Source organism: Bos indicus, chromosome 28 (genome assembly GCF_029378745.1).
Source record: "Bos indicus isolate NIAB-ARS_2022 breed Sahiwal x Tharparkar chromosome 28, NIAB-ARS_B.indTharparkar_mat_pri_1.0, whole genome shotgun sequence".
Lineage (NCBI taxonomy): Eukaryota > Metazoa > Chordata > Mammalia > Artiodactyla > Bovidae > Bos > Bos indicus.
In genome coordinates, this window is record NC_091787.1 from 14,044,162 (window position 1) to 14,062,966 (window position 18,805).

Below are 18,805 nucleotides of genomic sequence, written 5' to 3' on the forward strand. Positions count from 1 at the left end.
ATCACCAACTCAATGGACATGAGTTAGAGTAAACTCCGGGAGTTGGTAATGGACAGGGAGGCCTGGGGTGCTACAGTCCAGGGGGTCTCAAAGAGTCTGACATGACTGAGAGACTGAATTAATATTCCTATTGCCATTTTCTTAATTGTTTGGGGTTGATTTTGTAGATCTTTTTCTTATATTTCTTGAGTATATAAGTCCCTTTAACATTTGTTGTAAAGTTGGTTTGGTGGTACTGAATTCTCTTAACTTTTGCTTGTCTGAAAAGCTTTTTATTTCTCCATCAATTTTGAATGAGATCCTTGCCAGGTAATGTAATCTTGGTTGCAGATTTTTCCCTTTCAATACTTTAAATATATCCTGACATTCATTCCCTTCTGACCTGAAGAGTTTCTGCTGAAAGATCAACTGTTAAGCATGTGGGGTTTCCCTTGTATGCTACTGGTTGCTTCTCTCTTGCTGCTTTTAATATTCTTTCTTTGTGTTTAGTCTTTGTTAGTTTGATCAGTATGTGTCTTGGCATGTTTCTCCTTGGGTTTATCCTGTATGGGACTCTTTGTGCGTCTTGGACTTGATTGACTATTTCTTTTTCCATGTTGGGGACATTTTCAACTATAATCTCTTCAAAAATTTTCTCATACCCTTTCTTTTTCTCTTCTTCTGGGACCCCTATCGTTCAAATGTTGGCACATTTGATATTGTCCCAGAGGTCTCTGAGACTATCCTCAGTTCTTTTCATTTTTTTAAACTTTATTCTGCTCTTCAGAACTTATTTCCATTATTTTATCTTCCGGCTCACTGGTTTGTTCTTCTGTTTTAGATATTCTGCTATTGATTCCTTCTAGAGTATTTTTAATTTCAGTAATTGTGTTGTTTGTCTCTGTATGTTTATTCTTTAATTCTTCTAGGTCTTTATTAATTGATTCTTGCATTTTCTCCATTTTGTTTTCAAGGTTTTTGATCATCCTTACTATCATTATTCTGAATTCTTAGGAAATAGGTAGTTTGCCTATTTCCTCTTCATTTATTTGGACTTCTGTGTTTCTAGTTTGTTCCTTCATTTGTGTAGTATTTCTTTGCCTTTTCATTATTATTATTTTTTTAATTATTGTGTTTGAGGTCTCCTTTTCCCAGGCTTCAAGGTTGAATTCTTTCTTCCTTTTGGTTTCTGCCCTCCTAAGGTTGGTCCAGTGGTTTGTGTAAGCTTTGTATAGGGTGAGATATGTGCTGAGTTTGTTTGTTTGTTTGTTTTTCTCTGATGGGCAAGGCTGAGTGAGGTGGTAATCCTGTCTGCTGATGATTGGGTTTGTGTTTTTGTTTTGTTTGTTGTTTAGATTAGGCATCCTGCACAGGGTGCTACTGGTGGTTGGGTGATGCCGGGTCTTGTATTCAAGTGGTTTCCTTTGTGTGAGTTCTCAGTATCTGATACTCCCTAGGGTCAGTTCAGTCATGTATGGATGTGAGAGTTGGACAATAAAGAAAGCTGAGTGCCGAAGAATTGATGCTTTTGAACTGTGGTGTTGGAGAAGACTCTTGAGAGTCCCTTGGACTGCAAAGAGATCCAACCAGTCCATCCTAAAGGAGATCAGTCCTGGGTGTTCATTGGAAGGACTGATGTTGAAGCTGAAACTCCAATACTTTGGCCATCTGATGCAAAGAAGAGTTGACTCATTTGAAAAGACCCTGATACTGGGAAAGATTGAGGGCAGGAGGAGGAGGGGACAACAGAAGATGAGATGGTTGGATGGCATCACTGACTCAGTGGACATGGGTTTGGGTAGACTCCAGCAGTTGGTGATGGACAGGGAGGCCTCGGGTGCTGTGGTTCATGGGGTCTCAAAGAGTCAAACACGATTGAATGACTGAACTGAACTGAGGGTTAGTTCTCTGGTAGTCTAGGGTCTTGGAGTCAGTGCTCCCACTCCAAAGGCACAGGGATTGATCTCTTTCTGTCCTCTGTTTCCACACAGGTATTGCACTCTTCTTTGATGTCTGAATGCTGAGTCTGATCAGGAAGCTGTAAGTTCCACTTGCATGAATTCTCTGAGCAGTTTCCTGTTACCGAGGCCGAGCTGTCTCTGCTCACTACACAAGAGGCCAATGAATCTGAGAGATGAGGTGTTGAGGCAAGGAATTCAACTTTACTCAGAAAGCTGGCTGACCAAGAAGATGGCAAACTAACGTCTCAAAGTAATAATCTTACTGGAGACTGGATGCCAGATTCTGTGTATGGTTGTTTTTTAGTGAGCCAGTATTTAAAAACTGAGAGCATGTACCTAAAAACTCAGGTTGCTGACTCCTTTCGGAAAAAAAAAAAAGATGTACTAATACGTATTTGTCCTCTTGTGGGGTAACTGTGGGCTGGAGAGGTGGGCATGTTAGGTGAAACACATACTCCCCACTTTGCCACAGTTCTCAGCTATAATGTGACAAGCATTGTGGTAGTTATGGTAGCTCATAAACTACTCATAGAAGACACTGCTAGATAGGTATTATCCTTCCTATTTTATAAATGGGGAAGTTGAGGCTCAGAAACGTTATGTGGTCAGCACAAAGTCACCTACCTAGTGAACAGCTAGAATTCCAACCCGTGGCTGCCTGAGTTCATCCCCTCAAGATGCTGTCTCCCGGAGAACTAGGAAGTAATAAAGCTTGGTCTTGAATTCAGAGTGACTCCAAGCCTAGCTTCCATTCTCAAATCCCATACTACATCAGAGGCATAGACCCTGCTATATGCAAAGGAAGCAAACAAATATTCCACGAAGAATCAAGAAGAAAAGAACCATTCCTACTGGGAAATGACTTAAGTGTCCTAGAATACATTTTGAAGATGTGTGTGTGCTCAGTCATGTCCAGCTCTTGGCAACCCCCTGGACTATAGCCCACCAGGCTGCTCTGTCCATGGAGCCTTCCTGGCAAGAATACTGGAGTGGGTCTCCATAGGCCTTAAATTACAAATAGACCAGACGATCGCCATACAGTTGACCTGTGCTTCTTGGGTTGATTGAAAGTTTTCACCATTAATGGCATACTGAGCTACGAAAAAGCACCATAAGGTATTTTTATGGGAAAGACTGAATCCTGTGAGGAAGCTAAATAAGGAGTACAAATTCCAAATGGCTTGGGCTCTGCCCATAAATACATGGCTGCACAGCATGTGGGATCTTAGTTCCCTGACCAGGGATCGAACCTGTGTCCCCTGCAACAGATACACTGGGAGCTCAAAGTCTTAACCACTGGACTGTGAGGAAAGTCCCCGGACAGAGTAAAGGAGCAGTAAGACCTATATTTTAGGCCTTGAAGGGCAGATCTAGGCCCATCATCTTCTGGAAGTGGACACCAAAGGCTGGACCTCAAGGAGACTGATGCCCTATGTCAAAACAAAATTCATCACTCTGTTTAAAACTTATCCTGGGTAGTAGAAATACAAAAGACTTAAATATCAGTTTTTCTGTTTTTAAAAAAAGTTTCCATAAGTTGCAAAGCTTGGAATCAAGTCCAGGACTTCCTGGGTTCTCTCTACTATGTGCCACCTTCCAGAAAACAGGTGGTAAAGAGGGGCGGGGGAGGTATTCCACATAGGGGGATGCTGTGTTTGGAATTTCCAGATTCTGTTTGGATAGATAAGGAAATAGAATATTAGAGGTTGAAGCCCATGACCACAATTACCAGCTTTATCACTTACCCTGTTAATCACAGGTTGCAGAGGACTGACCATTGCTGTTACTGCTGACATGCTGGGGGACTGTATTGCTATGGCACCCCACTCCAGTACTCTTGCCTGGAAAATCCCATGGATGGAGGAGCCTGGTAGGCTGCAGTCCATGGGGTTGCTAAGAGTCAGACATGATTGAGCGACTTCACTTTCACTTTCACTTTTCATGCACTGGAGAAGGAAATGGCAACCCACTCCAATGTTCTTGCCTGGAGAATCCCAGGGACAGGGGAGCCTGGTGGGCTGCCATCTGTGGGGTTGCACAGAGTTGGACACCACTGATGCGACTTAGCAGCAGCAGCAGCAGCAGTCTTCCCTTTTTACTCCCCATTCCCCAGCCATGGCCATTTAGCTCCACTGCAGAATCCATGCTGCTCTTGGTTTCTGGATCAGTCCTCTTCCTGACCAAGGTGAGTTAGAGGCTGGTGGGTAAACCATAAGCCAGCTGTAATGTGAGTAATGTGTAATAGCAGCAACAAAACCCCAAATGACAGTTACTATAACACTAATAATAGCATCACTTTTACTGACTTATTTCTGCATTCGGAACACTTTGTCAAATAACTTGTATGTTTTAAACCATTTAACTGTTAAATCATTGCTGTGCTGTGATTAATCACTCAGTCGTGTCCAACTCTTTGTGACCCCATGGACTGTAGCCCTCCAGGCTCCTCTATCCAAGAGATTTTCCAGAATGGGTTGCCATTTCCTTCTGAGGTCTCTATTATGAGGAAACAGTTCTCTGAGTGTCTCTTGTCACATTTCTGCATTTCTTGTGAGCAAGGTACTGGCTCCACCCTGTTCCAGACTAAGTTTTGAAGGATGTTTATATAACAAGAAACCTTGGAAGATAGAGATGTATCTCCTATCAGAATAAAGGACAGATGTGTTTATTGATTCGTGTTCCTTAAACTCAGGGCTCCTCTTTTGTAACAGAACTTTCTTTGCATCTCCATATGGGAAGTGGGACTTGAGGAGCTAGCACAAAAATGCTGATTCTCTGGCTACTGCTGTTGCTGTAAGTCATAAACTGTCCTTTGCCGCTGACCCAGGAATCTTATGTCTTCTATTATCATAAGAATTAGAAGGTAGATAAACTACTATCTTACTGTCATAAGATAGTAGTTGTCTACTATCATATGGCCGGCTGATCTATTAGCTTGAAAGTAGGGCAAATGCCTCAGTCTACACAGTCTTTCAAAGATTTTACTATTCCTATTTCACAGAATAGAAACTGAGGCTTTAGGAGATGTTTCAACTGCTCGTGTTCATTATATCTGATTTTGTCCAGTCTGTGGCCTGGATATTTTACCTTTTAGAGATTAAATCTCCACTTTGAAACGTATTTCTGGCACCCATTTCCCAGTTTTATTCTCTTTTCCTGAGACTCCTGTCTATCCATCTATCCCAGTGTTTATTCAGTGCATAACATCTATGTTGTTCTCATCAGTTCTCCTAGGGAAAGAAATCTTTCCTTGAACCCAACTCGCATAACTCATAGTGTTGTAGTGGAAATTAAGTAAAAATAATGGGTGGAAAAGCACTTAATACAAATGATTCTCAAATTTTAGGTGGATCTGAAATATTGGGATTTAATATTTTTCATTTTTTGGCGATACCACCTGGCATGTGATGTCTTAGTTCCCTGACCAGGGATTGAACCCTCGCCCTCTGCAGTGGAAGCATGGAATCTTAAGCACTGGACCACCCAGGAAGTCCTTGGAATATTTCTTTCAAAATACAGAACCCCAGACCCCATCCCAAGAGATTCTGAATCAGTAGATCTGGGTTAAAGTAAAACACTGAGTATTTCCATGATCTTAGTCCTCGCTTACCTCCTGTCCTATTGTTCCTTATCTTGCGCTTTACAGTCCAGCAGCTGTGAGCTGTGTGTCATTCTTTCTGCTCCTACTCTTTTCTACTTTGTGGCCCTTTTTCTTCTCTACCTGCAAGAGCTAATCCTCATCCTTTAGCTCAAGTGTCACCTCCTTTAGAAAGCCTTCCTCCTCTAAGGAAGGGATATCTTTTCTCCATTCTCCCAAAGCTTGCTGTCGTTTTCCTCTGTCATTTCTTGTGCCTTTATTCAGGTTATGTGTCTGTTTTTACCACTAGACTATCAACTCCTTGAGGGCAGGTAATTTTTCCTGTTCACTTTTATATTTTATATGGAAAGCCTTTTATGGAATAGTATAGGTTTGCAATTCTGGCTCACAATAGGCATTGGGCTTTGAAATCAATTTTTGTTGAATGAATTAAAGCATGAATTGATGGTAGACTGAATGAAGCCTTTTGTCTGCAGAAAATTTTCAATATAAAATCCTATTAATGAAAAAAAATCCTATTAATGATATTACTCTTCACTTTCTTAAGTACATTAATTTCATGTGAAATTAGACTAGATATATGAAGAGAGAGCAATAGGTTGAATTTTTTTTTTAATTTGAATTTTAGCATGTAGAGAGAGTAAAATTAGTACAGCCTTGTCGCCTCATTTTTTTCTTTTCCATTATTTTGTTACAAGATATTAAATATAATTCCCTGTGCTATGTAGCAGAACCTTGTTCTTTATCCATTCTACATGTCCTGTATTGGCAGGCAGGTTCTGTACCACTAGTGCCCCTGGGAAACCCATATATATAACGATTTGCACCTGTTAATCCCAAACTTCCAATCTTTCCCTCCCCAATCCCCTCTTCCCCTTGGCGACCACAAGTCTGTTCCTCTATCTGTGAGTCTATTTCTGTTTCTTGCTGTGCTGTGCTTAGTCACTCAGTCATGTCCGACTCTTTGCGACCCCACGGACTGTAGCCTGCCAGGCTCCTCCGTCCATGGGATTCTCCAGTCAAGAGTACTGGAGTGCGTTGCCGTGCCCTCCTCCAGGGGATGTTCCCTACCTAGGGATCGCACCCAGGTCTCCTGCATTGCAGGCGGATTCATTACCATCTGTTTCTTAGGTATGTTCATTTGTGTTGTATTTTAGATTCCACATATAAGTGATATCATATAGCATTTGTTGTTCTCTTTCTGACTTACTTCACTTAATATGATAATCTCTAGGTGCATCCATGTTGCTGCAAATGGCATTATTTCATTCTTTTTTATGAGTGAATAGTATTCCATTGTAGATATATATGTATCACATTTATCCATTCATCTGTTGATGGATATTTAGGCTGTTTCCATGTCTTGGCTATTGTAAATTGTGCTGCAGTGAACATTAGGGTGCATGTATCTTTTTGAATTCCAGATATAAGCCCAGGAGTTGGATTGCTGGATTATATGGTATTCTATTTTTAGTTTTTTGCGGAACCTCCATACTGTTCTCCATATTGGCTGCATCAATTTACATTCCTACCAACAGTGTAAGAGGTTTCCCTTTTCTGTACACACTCTCCAGCATATGTTATTAATATTTGTAGACTTTTTAATGATGGCCAGTCTAACTGGTATGAGGTGATATCTCATTGTAATTTTGATTTGCATTTCTCTAATTATTAGTGATGATGAGTATATTTTCACGTGTCTGTTGCTGGCTTCCTCATTTTACTGAGAAGGAAAGTGAAATTAGAGAGAATAAGAATAATATTACACAGCTTGTTGGTGATAAAGTGAGGTTGGAAGCTTCATTTCTGGTTTTTCAGTCTTAAGGTCTCTAGACTAATCATGGTCCCTCCCTTCCACCAAGTTATGGTCCTACCAAAGCCTAGTTAAGGTTTTCACCATCCTGGCCTTTTTTAACTTCATCTAATATTTTGTGACTGCAGCCATGAAATTAAAAGACGCTTACTCCTTGGAAGGAAAGTTATGACCAACCTAGATAGCATATTCAAAAGCAGAGACATTACTTTGCCAACAAAGGTCCGTCTAGTCAAAGCTATGGTTTTTCATGTGGTCATGTATGGATATGAGAGTTGGACTGTGAAGAAAGCTGAGCGCCGAAGAATTGATGCTTTTGAACTGTGGTGTTGGAGAAGACTCTTGAGAGTCCCTTGGACTGCAAGGAGATCCAACCAGTCCATTCTGAAGGAAATCAGTCCTGGGTGTTTATTGGAAGGACTGATGCTAAAGCTGAAACTCCAGTACTTTGGCCACCTCATGCGAAGAGTTGACTCTTTGGAAAAGACTCTGATGCTGGGAGGGATTGAGGGCAGGAGGAGAAGGGGACGACAGAGGATGAGATGGCTGGATGGCATCACTGACTCGATGGACACGAGTCTGAGTGAACTCCTGGAGTTGGTGATGGACAGGGAGGCCTGGCGTGCTGCAATTCATGGGATTGCAAAGAGTTGAACACGACTGAGCGACTGAACTGAATTGAACTGATATTGATAATACTATTATTTCACATATGAGTAATTTATACACCATGTTTTCTTTACATAAATTTGCTATCTCTGATGTATACTCAGTATTGGGGGTATTTTTAAAGCTTTTATTGTGTTTATCCTTGATGTTTAATTAGATTTTTGTTTCTCTATCCTGTGAATCAAATTTGCCTCCTCATCTTGACTGACTAGTTTTTACCTAATAGATTTTTCTAGAGAAACAACTCTTTCAATAGTATTTCTCTGTCCGTGGAATTCTCCAGGCAAGAATACTGGAGTGGGGTGCCATGCCCCCTTCCAGGGGATCTTTCCAACCCAGGGATCGAACCCAGGTCTCCCACATTGCAGGCAGATTCTTTACTATCTGAGCCACCAGGGAATCAGTAGTATTTAGGGGAGGAAAATATGATATATTAAAATATAAGCCTCCTTGTTTTCCCAGATTCATCCAAAATACAATCATCTCCATCTGTGTTTCTTCTCTCACTTTTATAATCAGATGTGGAAAATATTTAACATCCCATTGAGTCCTCCAGTTTCAATCAGTACACATGATAAATTGCGTGGGGGTGTTTGATTTGCCTTGCAATGGAAACCTTTATCTTTGCCCCGAGGCCTGACTGTAGTTTAATAAAAGAAAGGCCTTTTGAATAGGTCTTGTGAAATATGGGGTCCCAACCAGGTCTATGAATAATTTATTAGGCAAGGATCTTGTTTCTGTTTTTGAAATACTATTCTGGAGACCATTAGGGCTAGACCTATGCAGTAGTCACAAAGTTCTTGAGTTCCAGCTAGAAATATGCAGAAAATTATTGTTGCTACAACTCCTCAAACATATGGCTAGGTTCAGGGCAATCTGTTAACTTCTTGTGTTGCATCCAAAAGTTTCCAATTATCAACAAAAGATGGCATACCAGCCCGATTACTCCTGATGTATTCCAGTCAAAGATTCCAAGTAACCATAGTTGTGTGGGCGTATGCGGTCTGAAATAACAGGAATCAGTGAAAATTTCAAGTGTAAATACCGATCAGAGATCATTTACATATCACAACCAGACAAATGTATCCCACTGAGCTGAGTGTGCTTTCAACAGGAAGCAGGAATTTTTGGGCCACCTCCCAACCTCTGATTCTCAGTGGTTATAAAATATTTGAGATACATTTTGTTTCCAGTTTTGCAACAGACTTCTCCAACAGCTTATTTGCTTCATGTGTCAACAAACTTGAAAAACTAGCCTCTTACATAAGATAATGAGAAATGTGAAAAGCCAGTGTTGGTGACCTGGTTCCCCCAAAACTTGGGCAAAGATATTGCAGACTATGACTTGGAAGCAGCCTTATCTTGATGGGCCTTCAATTCCTAGATAACTCTTACTCTTTGGAATAAATTGGCTTGGGATCTTTTTAAAGGATGTTTACATTTAGTGACTCTGTAAGCCAAAAAATAGCAGAGTAGGAAAGGGGAAAGAGGCCTTTGCATCATTCCAGAAAAATAGTTGCTGCCTACTTTGGAGGGAAATGATCCCCAGGGATGAGACCACAAGGAGATCCTGGGAGCAGAATCCTGACGGCCCAGGTCCGGTGACCACACTCAATGTTTGTTTTTTTTTTTTAATCTGCTCAAACTTTAGCAGAAACTATCAAGCTTGATCTTCCCAAAATGCAGCTCAGATCGAGTCACCAAAGTTTTACTGACCCTTTATCATGTACAATAAAATTTAAGTGCAGATTCCTCAGTCCAGCTCTCAGTGTGTGCTCAGTCAGTTCTCTTTTGTGACACCCTGGACTGTAGCCCACCAGGCTTATCTGTCCATGGGAATTTTCAAGCAAGAATACCGAAGTGGGTTGCCGTTTCCTTCTCCAGGGGATCTTCTGACCCAAGGGTTGAGTCTGCGTCTCATGCATTGGCAGGTGGATTCTTTACCACTGAGCCACTTGGAAAGCCCCCGACTCTCAGCACCCTCCCCAATAATTTTTCAACTTATCGTCCATTAATCATACAGATTCTAATAGAACTAGATTACTGACTAGTCCATGAATTATCCCCTATCTTTTCTATTTTGTTGTCTTTATTCATGTAGTATGACAAATACTATGGATATTGGTACAGTTATGGTTTTCTCTGTTTTTTTTTTTTTAATTAATTTTTATTGGAGTATAGTTGCTTTCAGTACAGTTATTAACTCTAGTATTAGTGGAGTGCTGACTGTGTGCCCGGTACCATGTGATGACTGTCTGTGCATTGTCATATTTCATTCTCATGATGGTCTGGACACAGAGTTGCTGATTAATTGTTTAAGGTCACAGGACCTGCAAGTGACAGAGTAAGGATTTGATCCTTTCATGTCATATGTCTGACATGAGAGCCCTCATTATACTGCATCTGGACTTCCATAAAAAATCATATTTCTGAGAGAGTTCATTTTATCTACCATTTAAAAAATAATATGTAATTTTATTTGTTTTTTGTTGTTTTTAATCTTTGTTTATTTATTATTTAAAATTTATTTTTATCTTTTAACACCAAAAACATTTTGTACAGCATATTAAAAAGCAGAGACATTACTTTGTCAACAAAGGTCCGTCTAGTCAAGGCTGTGGTTTTTCCAGTGGTCATGTATGGATGTGAGAGTTGGACTGTGAAGAAAGATGAGCACCAAAGAATTGATGCTTTTGAACTGTGGTGTTGGAGAAGACTCTTGAGAGTCCCTTGGACTGCAAGGAGATACAACCAGTCCATTCTGAAGGAGATCAGTCCTGGGAGTTCATTGGAAGTACTGATGCTGAAGTTGAAACTCTAATACTTTGGCCACCTGATGTGAAGAATTGACTCATTTGAAAAGACCCTGATTCTGGGAGGGATTGGGGGCAGGAGGAGAAGGGGGCGACAGAGGATGAGATGGTTGGATGGCATCACTGACTCGATGGACATGAGTTTGAGTGAACTCCTGAAGTTGGTGATAGACAGGGAGGCCTGGCGTGCTGCGATTCATGGGGTTGCAAAGAGTTGGACACGACTGAGCGACTGAAATGAACTGAACTGATGGCTGATATAGGACTTCGTGGTGGTGCTGGTGTTAAAGAGCCTGCCTGCCAATGCAGGAGATGTAAGAGACACAGGTTCGATCCCTGAGTCAGGAAGATCCTCTGGAGAAGGGCACAGCAACCCACTCCAGTATTCTTGCCTGGAGAATCCCATGGACAGAGGAGCCTGGTGGGTTGTAGTCCATTGGGTCAGAAAGAGTGGGACACAACTGAAGCAACTTAGCATGTGTGCAAAGCCAATATAACAATGTTGTGGTAGTTTCAGGTGAACAGCATAATTTTATTCATTAAATGTCCTTTTTAATGCATTTTTGAGGTGGCAGAAATGTAAAGGAGAAGTTAATCAGCAGAAAAGACAACAAAAAGTTAATCCAAAGCATCAGAGCTATCACTTAGCTGAATTGCTATACAGTGAAATACTTTCATAATATTAACAAAAATTTTTTTGGAGAATAGTTGATTTACAATGTTGTGTTAGTTTCATGTATACAGCAAAGTTAATCAGTTATATATTCTCTACCACTTTTTTCTGGCTGCACTTGATCTTAGTTGCGGCAGTCTTAGTTGTGGGATCTAGTTCCCTGACCAGGATTGGAACCCAGGCCTCCAGCATTGGGAGCACAGTCTTTACCACTGGCCCACCAGGGAAAGTCCGCATTCTCTACCATTTTTAAAAATATCATCTTGCAATCATTCTGACTCCCTCCCTAACTACATTGTGAGAGTGGGGATCCTGACTTTCTGTTTTCTGTATCCTTTGCATCACCAAGGTCTTGCACAGAGTCGGTCTTCATTTGTTCTAGGCAACTCTCTGATTATCTGGAGATCAGATTCTGAAAAGGAAAGCAAACTAGGCCAAAAGGGGGGTTTGGTGTGGTTGATCTCTGCACCCCAGCTTCTCCCTCTGCTCCTCTTTTCTCCATCAGAACTGGAAGGCTGGGACTTCCCTGGTGGTCCAGTGGTTTAGAATCTGCCTTGCAATGCAGGGGATGTGGGTTCAATCCCTAGTCCTGGAACTATTAGGTTGGTGCAAAAGTAACCTTGGTTTTGCACTGTTGAAATTCGCTGTTTGATATTGCAATACATTTAAAAATAAATGTGGTTATGTTATACACGATTTTCATGTGCATTTCTTTCTCTTTTTTTTTTTGCTACTTATTACTTGCTATTTATTTTATGTTTATTTTAGATTATAGAAATAATGTTAGACAAAAAGCAAATTTGAATGATTTTTTTATTCGAGTTCAAAATGGATGGGAAAGCAGCAGAGACAGCTTGCAACACCAACAACATATTTGACCCAGGAACTGCTAATGAACGTACAGTGTAGTTATGGTTCAAGAAGTTTTTCAGAGGAAACGAGAGCCTTGAAGATGAGGAGCACAGTGGCTGGCCGTCAAAAGTTGACAATGACCAATTGAAAGGACTATATGAGAAATTGCCAAAGAACTCAACATCAACCATTCTATGGTCATTCAGCATTTGAAGCAAATAGAAAAGATTAAAAAGCTCAATAAGTGGGTGTTTCATAAGCTGACCAAAAATCAGAAAAATCATTTAGAAGTGTCACCTTCTCTCATTGTTGTTCTCTTATTGGTTCACTCAACAACCGTGAACCATTTCTAGATGGAATTGTGATGCACAAAAAGTGGATTTTATATGACAACTGGCAATGACCAGCTCAGTGGTTGGACCAAGAAGAAGCTCCAAAGCACTTCCCAAAGTCAAACTTGCACCAAAAAAACTCACGGTCATTGCTTTGTGGTCTGCTGCCCGTCTGACCTGCTACAGCTTTCTGAATCCTGGCGAAACCATCACATCTGAGAAGTATGCTCACCAAATCGATGCGATGCACGGAAAACTGCAACACCTGCAGCCTGCATTGGTCAACAGAAAGGGCCCCCAGTTCTCCTCGACAACGCCCAGCCACGGGTCGCACAACCAATGCTTCAGAAGTTGATTGAATTGGGCTACAAAGTTTTGCATCATCCTCCGTATTCACCTGACATCTCATCAACTTACTACCACTTCTTCAAGCATCTCGGCAACTTTTTGCACACAAAATGCTTCCATAAGCAGCAGAATGCAGAAAATGCTTTTCAAGAGTCCACTGAATCCCGAAGCATGGATATTTACACTACAGGAATAAACAAACTTATTTCTCATTGACAAAAATGTGTTGATTCTAATGGTTCCTATTTTGATTAATAAAGATGTGTTTGAGCCTAGTTATAATGATTTAAAATTTACAGTCTGAAACCACAATTACTTTTGTACCAACCTAATAAGATCCCACACGCCATAGAGCAACTGAGCCCGAGTGCCACAACCAGAGAGTCTGTGGGATGCAATGAAAGACCCCACATGGTGCGACCAAGGTCCTGTGTGCTGCAACTAAGACTTGATGTGGCCAATTAAAAAAAAAAAAAAGGAACTGGAGGCAGAAAGATGTAAAGGTTGTATCATTGCCGGATACTGGTGCGCTGGAGCTGTTTTGTACCACTTCGAGAGTATGTTTTCTAAGCTTTGTGTTTAGAGACGTAACATTGGAAACTTGAAATAATCAGCTGACACTACAGATTAGTTAGGACTCCCACCCCCCGACCAGGGAGCTGGTTTGCCAGTCTACTAGGGCCTGCCCAAAGATGTGAGGGACCCATGATTCCAGTTGCCTTTTGTCTTTTCCCTTTAACTCTCTCGACTTTTGGACCCACAGAACTTCATTAAGTGCCTTCTTTAAGCAGGTACTCTGCCAGGAGATAAGAAGAATACTGTGATTACTGCCATCTGGTTCCTTGCTGAGGAAATAACAGATACATGAGTAATGTGAATAATTGCTAACTAATGATCTTGGGTTTTTTTTTTTTCCTCTTCATTTGTCTTAAAATTAAAAGTATGCATATTTACATATATGAAAGTATAGAAAAAAATGTAAATGCCATGAGGACAGGAACTTTACTTTTCATTTGTGCGCATGTGTGGGTGCTCAGTCACTCAGTCGTGTCTGACTCTTTGCAACCCCCTGGAAACCCACCATATTTCCTCTGTCCAGGAACTGGAAATCCAAACACCAGGGACCTGCAGTAAAATCTTCTACTGCTTTACCATATTCTCCATTTGCTTCTTTATCAATAATTGAGAAATGCATATTAACATCTGTCACTATGGTAGTGGGCTTCTCGGCTTCCCCTTCAAATAAAGTGCTTTATTCTGTGTAGTTTTTTCAGATCTATTTTCCAGGTCACTAGCAGTTTTCCTTTCATCTGTGTCTAAACCAATATTTAAATCTTCCACTGAGGTTCAAATTTTAACTATTTATTTGTAGTCTTTGAAAGTGAAAGTGTGAAAGTGTTAGTTGCTCAATCCTGTCCAACTCTTGCTACCCTATGGACTGTAGCCTGCAGGCTCCTCTGTCCATGGAATTCTCCAGGCAAGAATACTGGAGTGGATAGCCATTCCCTTCTCTAAGTGATCCTCCCGATCCAAGAATCAAACTCATGTCTCCCACATTGCAGACACAATTCAGATTCTTTACCATCTGAACCACCAGGGTTAGACTTTTAAAAATGTCGTCTTTTTCTACTTTGTCTCATCAGTGTTGATACTTCATTATTTTTTTTATAATTAAGCCACTTAAAATGTTACTGAAGTAGAGTTGATAATATTGATACTTTAAATATTTTTTTGTTTGTTTTGGCCACACCCAGCGGCATGTGGCATCTCAGTTCCCCAGACCAGGCATCAAACCCATGCCCCCTGCAGTGGACATACTGATCCTTAATCACTGGATCATCATAGAAGTTCCAGATACTTTAAATACTTTTGTACAGTTCTTTAAACTTAGTTGTATTTGGTATCTGGTAATTCCATCATCTGCTGTTTAAAGCTGATCCTGCAGTTATTTATTTCATGATGATGATAATGACAACTCGCTTCCAGATATGCTCAGAGACTTTTAAAATTGGTCCCAAATTCCTCTGATATCCTTAAGGTCCGTCTTTAAGTATGCTCCTCAAGAGAGGATTGGCTCCTGCTCTGTCAGATGTATTATGGTGCCATCAACCTGAAGCTGCTCAAATGATATGAGTTCTAGCTCCAAGCCTGCGTGTGGGTGGGCTCATGATGAGCTAGGAATGACCACGGGAGATTATTTTTTTTCTTTTGTTCTGCTCCATCTAGGACCTAAGGCTGAAACACAATAGCATTCCCACTATCCATCTTCTTGTGGATCCCCTCCCCCCGTTTCATCCACTGTCCTCATTGTCTTTAAGGGGCTCCTGAATTTATCCAGTGGTCTTTAATGCAAACTCTCACATTGCAGTGGTCTGAGGACTTGTATTTTGCCACTCACGCTTAGGCTGTTAAACCAGAATTGTCAGCTGCTAGTGACTTCGCTTTCACTTTTCGCTTTGATGCACTGGAGAAGGAAATGGCAACCCACTCCAGTGTTCTTGCCTGGAGAGTCCCAGGGACGGGGGAGCCTGGTGGGCTGCTGTCTGTGGGGTTGCACAGAGTCGGACACGACAGAAGCGACTTAGCAGCAGCAGAGACTTGTAAAATGACCTCCAGGGAAAGTGATTCCAGTGCTTACTTTCTTCCTTGGACTTGTATTGGGTTGGCTAAAAAAGTTCATTTGGGGTTTTCATAAGATGTTACAGAAAAACCGGAGCAAACGTTTGGACCAACCCAATACTTTCTTATTTCCTCTTCTTTCCTACCAGTTCAGCTATGTGTTTAAAAGTAAGAATTTTGTGTTTTTAGAAAAATTTTTCTGATATTCTGTACTCAGAGATCCTTTCTGGAATCTAGTTGCCTTAAGTGCCAAAAATAGATGTCCTGTGTCCAGGCAACAACTTGCCATCTCAGTTAAGAGGAATCTCTGCCCTTATTACCCTTTTCCTCCTCCACAAATTTTATTCATCCTCATCCTCTTTTCATTATCTTATCTATCCCAACTAATAAATAATAGGAGCTCTCATTTGTCTTAATGCTTGCTATGTGCCAGTCACTGCTCTAAGTTCCTTACACGTTTTATTTCATTTAGAATTTAGAGCAGTCTTGTGATGTAGGTAAAATTTAATCTTTCTCTTGTGGAAGAGGAGACGGAGGTTCAGAAAAGTTAAGCTTAAGACACATAGAAATCTGTGTGCTTGTCCACCAAACTCTGCTCTTTGTCATGACTGAGAGACAAACTGATATGATGTTCTCAGTCAACATCTTGAACTCAAATAGGTTTAGAAAATACAGTTCGTTAAAATTAAAGGATGTTCTTTGCAGAGGAATCTCAGAGCATTTAATACATTCAGTGTGCCCTGAGTCTTTAAGGGAGTGATGTGTGTAATTTTCCCCAAGCTCTTTTCAGCACAGAACTCATTTTTCCTGGGGGAACATCTGCAATGTGTATCATAGAACATATTTAGAGAACTGTAGCTCTAAAATAATGAAATTTAACCCTCTCCTTCCATACATCTAAGCATCAAAAAATTTTGGAAACTTCAGAGAAAAATGAAAAACAGTCTTTAACTTTATAGTGATGATGATGATAATCTACACCAAATGTAAGTACCCAACTCAACCATTCTTCTAATCAGGCAGATTTGTCTTCAAGTGACTTTTCCAATACTCGAAACTAACCTCACATGACTTATCACTGAGGGCCTTCAAAAGACTATGTCACAGTCTACAGAGTTAGCGAAGGGGGTTCCCCAACTTCCTACTATGTGGACAGCATTTTTGGCACAAGTGTGAGCATCAGAGAGACACCAAAGGGGCAGCTCTCACTGGGAATTGTATATTCAGTGATAACTAAAATCCCAGAAGTCTCACCAAAAGGAATACACAAAAATGTTAACCATATTATGATTATTTTTATTTAACTGTATCTGCATTTTTAAATGTCTGCAATATGATGTGTTATTTTTATAAGAAAAGTCTTTTTTAATTTAATTTTTAAAATGTTATTTTACTTCATTTTTTTTATTTGGCTGCCTTAGGTCTTAGTTGCCGCACGAGGAATGTTGGTTGTGTCGTGTGGGATCATGCGTTGTGGGGCATGGGCTCCAGTTGTGACTTGCAGGCTAAGTAGTTACGGCGGAGGGCTTAGCTGCTCTGCAGCATGTGGGACTTTGGTTCCCAGACCAGGGATCGGACCCATATCCCCTGCATTGCATTAAGTCACTTAATTTGATTTATAAATTGACTAATATTATGTTAGTTTCAAGTATACAACATAATGACTTAAGAAAGGTATTTTTAAAAAAGGAATCTTGTAATCACTTAAAAGGGCAAATGCATTTAAAATATTTCAGAGTCTGGTGAAGAATCCATTTTCTAATGCTGGGGATGCTGGGAACTAAAATCCCACATACTGAGGAGCAGCTAAGCCCAGGTGCCACCCCTGGAGAAGCCTGTGTGCCACAACAAAGACCAGCACAGCCAAAAAAAAAAAGGGGAGGGACTCACAGTTCCCTTTAAAAAAAATTCAGAATCTGAAGCTCAGAGAGGAAAGTGACTTTTCCAAAGTTACACAGTCTGTCAGAGGTCAAATTGGGATTTTCAACTGCCTGGCTAGGACACTTCTCAAGATACTGTAAATGACCCCATAGTCACTCAAGATGAACTGCTGGTGGGGCTGCCCTTAGGAAAGACTCCCCCAAAGAAGAAAAACATATGTCTTCTGGGCGAGTGGGTCCCCTTCCTCTCTGGACAAACAGGAAGCTATGTTGCCAATTCTGCGGATTCTCTTGCCCATGCTTCAGGGTTACAGCTATTTTTCTCGCCAGAGGGGTGTCACCAAAGGAGAGGGACTGGGTTTACATTAGGAGTGTGGGAGAATTCGCCTCTCTCCAGGATGTCATCCTGTAATACACTGAGCTGCTGTTTTTTTTTCCAGGCTATTTATTCCTGTTGAGCACCCCCGGAAGACGTGGAGAAAGAATTCCCCTCTAGGGAAGGGTGGCTGGAGCCACCTAATGTGAAAGTTTGGGGAATCTTTGGTTGCTGAGGTTGAGAGATTGGGAGGTCTGTGGTGATTCTGGAACTCATTTTACAAAATAGACAATGAAGTAATTGATTGATTCACTGTTTTCCATTAAGATTGCATTTTTGTGGTTTTTCTTGTGGAAGTAAGAGCTCAGAGGGATGATGGTATAACACTGGGGAAGGGATGTTGGAATTATGTTGGAGCCTCACCCACCTGTGTTTGGCTTCCCATACAATTTGAGCTGTGGAAGTTGAAAAGTGGGGATAAAATGAGGACTAAGAGCATAGATCCTCTCTCACAGTGACATAGAGCTGGAAGGAACACCCAGAAAGCCGTGGTGCCAACCTCTTCAGTTTTCACATGAGGGAAATAAGTTTACAGATGAGGCAATGGTGGATATTTAAACATCCGTTTAATACCTAGTATGTACTAGAGACTGAGCTAGGCGTTGAAGGAATAGCAAAAAACAGTACAGATGAGTCCCTGCCTTCTGCAATCTAGGGACCCAGGAGGTAAATGACAAAACAAACTCCAAACCAGAATCCAGATCTTTTAGGTCCAATTGATGATATTTCTTATATTTTGCATCTAATATACTTTAGGCACCTAAGCTTTCCTATGTGATTTTGGACTTCTCACTAAACATGTATGTAGGCTTCAGTTTTACTAACATATGGAAAGAAACATATATTTGTTCATTATTTATTTACCAAATATTTACTGAGAACCATTTATATC

General features: G+C 40.8%; 1 pseudogene; it reads left to right on the top strand.

Moving 5' to 3' along the window:
• Positions 1-13,293, top strand: part of LOC139180330 (histone-lysine N-methyltransferase SETMAR-like) — a 32,429-nt pseudogene extending 19,136 nt beyond the window's left edge.
• The last annotated feature ends 5,512 nt before the right edge of the window (positions 13,294-18,805 follow it).